Consider the following 3,100-nt stretch of genomic DNA (forward strand, 5'->3'; position numbering starts at 1 on the left):
GGGGGCAGGGCTGTCGTACTTCGCTCTACTCAGGAAAGCTTAGCGACGCGGTGGAAACGCTGCTGCTGGGGAGCCGCCACCCACAGCCGGCGCCCTGCTTTTTTTTTTTTGCGGGCCGGGCACAGGCCCGTTGGAGCCTTTATGTTAGGGCCAACCTGAAACTTAGATTGTGGGAATTGGATTCAGACAAGTACAATCTTCAGAATTGTCAGGATCTAGAATGTCAGATACTGTTTCTTCTGTGTTGAACATAACTGGGAGATAAGCGGAACATACACTAAGTGGGAATCAAAGTTAAGCCCTTAACTTGCTGGGAAAAAAAAAAAAAAAAAAAAAAACAGATGAAGTTGTTAAGACATATGGCCAAGAAAGGGGAGGTAATATGTTCCCAGCCTCACTTAATGATGGGCACAGCTGGGTGGCCAAGTAAAGCTAAGTAATATGTAAGATAGAAATAAAAGGTCCTTCTCTTGTTCCTGGGGCCCCCTTTGTTCCGTGGCGTTACTGGGAAGGAAATCCAAAAGGAGCCACCGGGCTTGGTGGAGAGACTTGTGGAGACACTTAGAAGAGACACTTGGATGAAAGAGATATGGGGAGGCGGGGAATGGTAGCTGTTGACTTGGGAATCTCCTTTTTCCTGTTTTTCTGGGACCTCCTTCTGAACCCTTTTTCTATGGCTCCCCAAGAGAAGGCTCCTTGAACTTGTAGCAAGCCATTCTTTTTAGTATGACTCCCCAACAGAAGGCGCCTTAAACTTGTAGCAAGCCATTCATCCTCAGAGGCCCTTTGTCTGGCCAACCTTAACTCTTTCCGCACTTCTCCTCCCCACTAATTCTTATTAAAGAGCTCATACCAAATGTTTGCTTTGTCTTTATGCGTAAGCATAGCCAGACCCCTTCAGAGAATGCAAGTTTGGGGGTCCTCATCTGCACTTGGTCAACTAACAAGATGATAGTTGATTCTTTAATGCAGCACTAAGCCTGAAAAATAATGTAAATTCAGACCCACATAAAATCCGCTGTCAGCTTAGGGGCATTTATACATAGAATGTGAAAGAGAATCTTGTCTTTTCCGCAGCTGGAAAAATTCACTGAAACAGAGCTATGCTAGAAATAAGTCTTGTGCAGTTGTTTCAATTGAGGATGAATTTACAAACTGATAAGAAATGAGAATCACTGCATTGACTAAAAGCCCTCACTGATAAACTAAACTCCAGATATGGGAATTCAAACTGACAGCCTAACCACATAATCAACCTCCCTACTTATTTAATCATGTAACTCAAAATGTACTATGGGTGTGTGTTATGGTTGCACCACAGGTAGGCTCCTTGCTGTCTTAACAGCTCACCTGACTTATGTATTTTGTGCTTGGCTCTTCTAAACCAAGATCTTACCTGTTCTGCCACTGTTTTTTTTGTTTGTTTGTTTGTTTTAAATATTTATTTATACATACAGAACCGGGGTACAGGCTATAGGTTTAGGGGTGGCGAGAGGCTTCACCAGAGACAGAGTGGGGAGCAGAACAGGCAAATCGAGGAAGTACACTGCAGTGGGCGGGTCAGGAGAGGTCTGCCACGCCATGTGGTCACCTCCGGGGCAGGCAGGAATCGAACTCATGCGGACCCGGCTTTAGCTTCTCAGTGCTGTGCTTTAACCCGCTGCGCCACCAGGGAGGGCCTCTGCCACTGTTTTAATCTCAATTCCTGGAATAGTTCCTGGCATATTTATTAACCCAGCAGTGAGTGAAAGGAACTGATTCTAGACTATGACAAGGATGGGAAGATTCCTTGAGGATTATATAAATATCCTAAAAAGGCCTTTTTATTAAGGCCAATCTTAATAAAAAATTGAAAAATCATCTACATATTCCACAAGTTTTCTATTAATATTTTGTTAACACTATACAGTACAATTTATTCATTCTGAAAGTTTTTCTGGTCTGTATATTCAAATTTTTTTAGCCTATTCAAGCATATGTGAGTAACAAAAGGCCTCAATCACTTGGATCCAACTAGTTTTTTTGGTTAAGAACTTGAAGTTATTTTGAACACATTCAATAAATAGATATTTTACTGACTAGAGTGAAATCAGTCACTATCTTAGTCTGGGTATACCTCCTGCCAAAATAAACCTGTACTACATGAGTACAGGTTTTGTAAACAAATAAACCTGTACTACATGAGTTTTACCAAATGAACCTTGGATGACAGACTTCTAGTGAGTAAAAAGAGGGAGGGGACTGTTTATGCTAATAAATCCTGTAATCTTTGTTTTCTGTCATCAAGACCAGTTCATTAATCCCTCCTATCTTTATTTTCAGTCAACCTGAGAATAGAATGTAATTTTGAAGATCTTAATTTAACATGTAGTATGTTTCTAAAGATGAAAATCTGCTAAAAATCAAAAAGTACATCTGTCATTCATATTTGCATTTTCTGCTGTAGTAAGGATGATATGGGCTCTTGTACCCAAATTCTAATATAGCAACCCCTCAAAGTATAGTTTGACATTATTTAATTTCAATATAACATAATAGCCACACCTATTTTTAAGTCATCTCATATAAAGTGGATTTTTCAGTAACTTACCAACCGTCAGTGTGGATGGAATTCCTAAATAGCAGTTTCATGCAAGATGAAATTATGAAACTGTTATAAAATGAATAGAATATTGATGATATCTCTTTTTGCATGTGAACAAATACCTGTTGTCCTATTATTTTCAGTAATGAGCTGAAAATCATGATAGAAAAAGTAAGAATAATTTAGGGTATGAAGAGATGAATCTTTGTGAATCGAAAATTACTTTCATAAAATAGTAGATATAATGATTTAACCTTAATAAAATACATATTCATTTTGTATCATGTTTTACATTTATTTAGGTAGCACACTTTATATATGTAAATACTTCATTGTAGTCAGGTATATACTTTTATAAAATATGTTGCCACTGATTTTTTTTTAATAAACTTTGGTATCGTTTACCCATAAAATACCAACATATGGAAAAACCTAAAACATAACAAATGAGCAGTATTCCTGAGAATTGGGGAAGAAACAATCACGGAAGTCTTACCACTGAGACATTTTTTTTTT

This window comes from Condylura cristata, unplaced genomic scaffold (assembly GCF_000260355.1).
Source record: "Condylura cristata isolate star-nosed mole 26May11 unplaced genomic scaffold, ConCri1.0 scaffold00044, whole genome shotgun sequence".
NCBI lineage: Eukaryota > Metazoa > Chordata > Mammalia > Eulipotyphla > Talpidae > Condylura > Condylura cristata.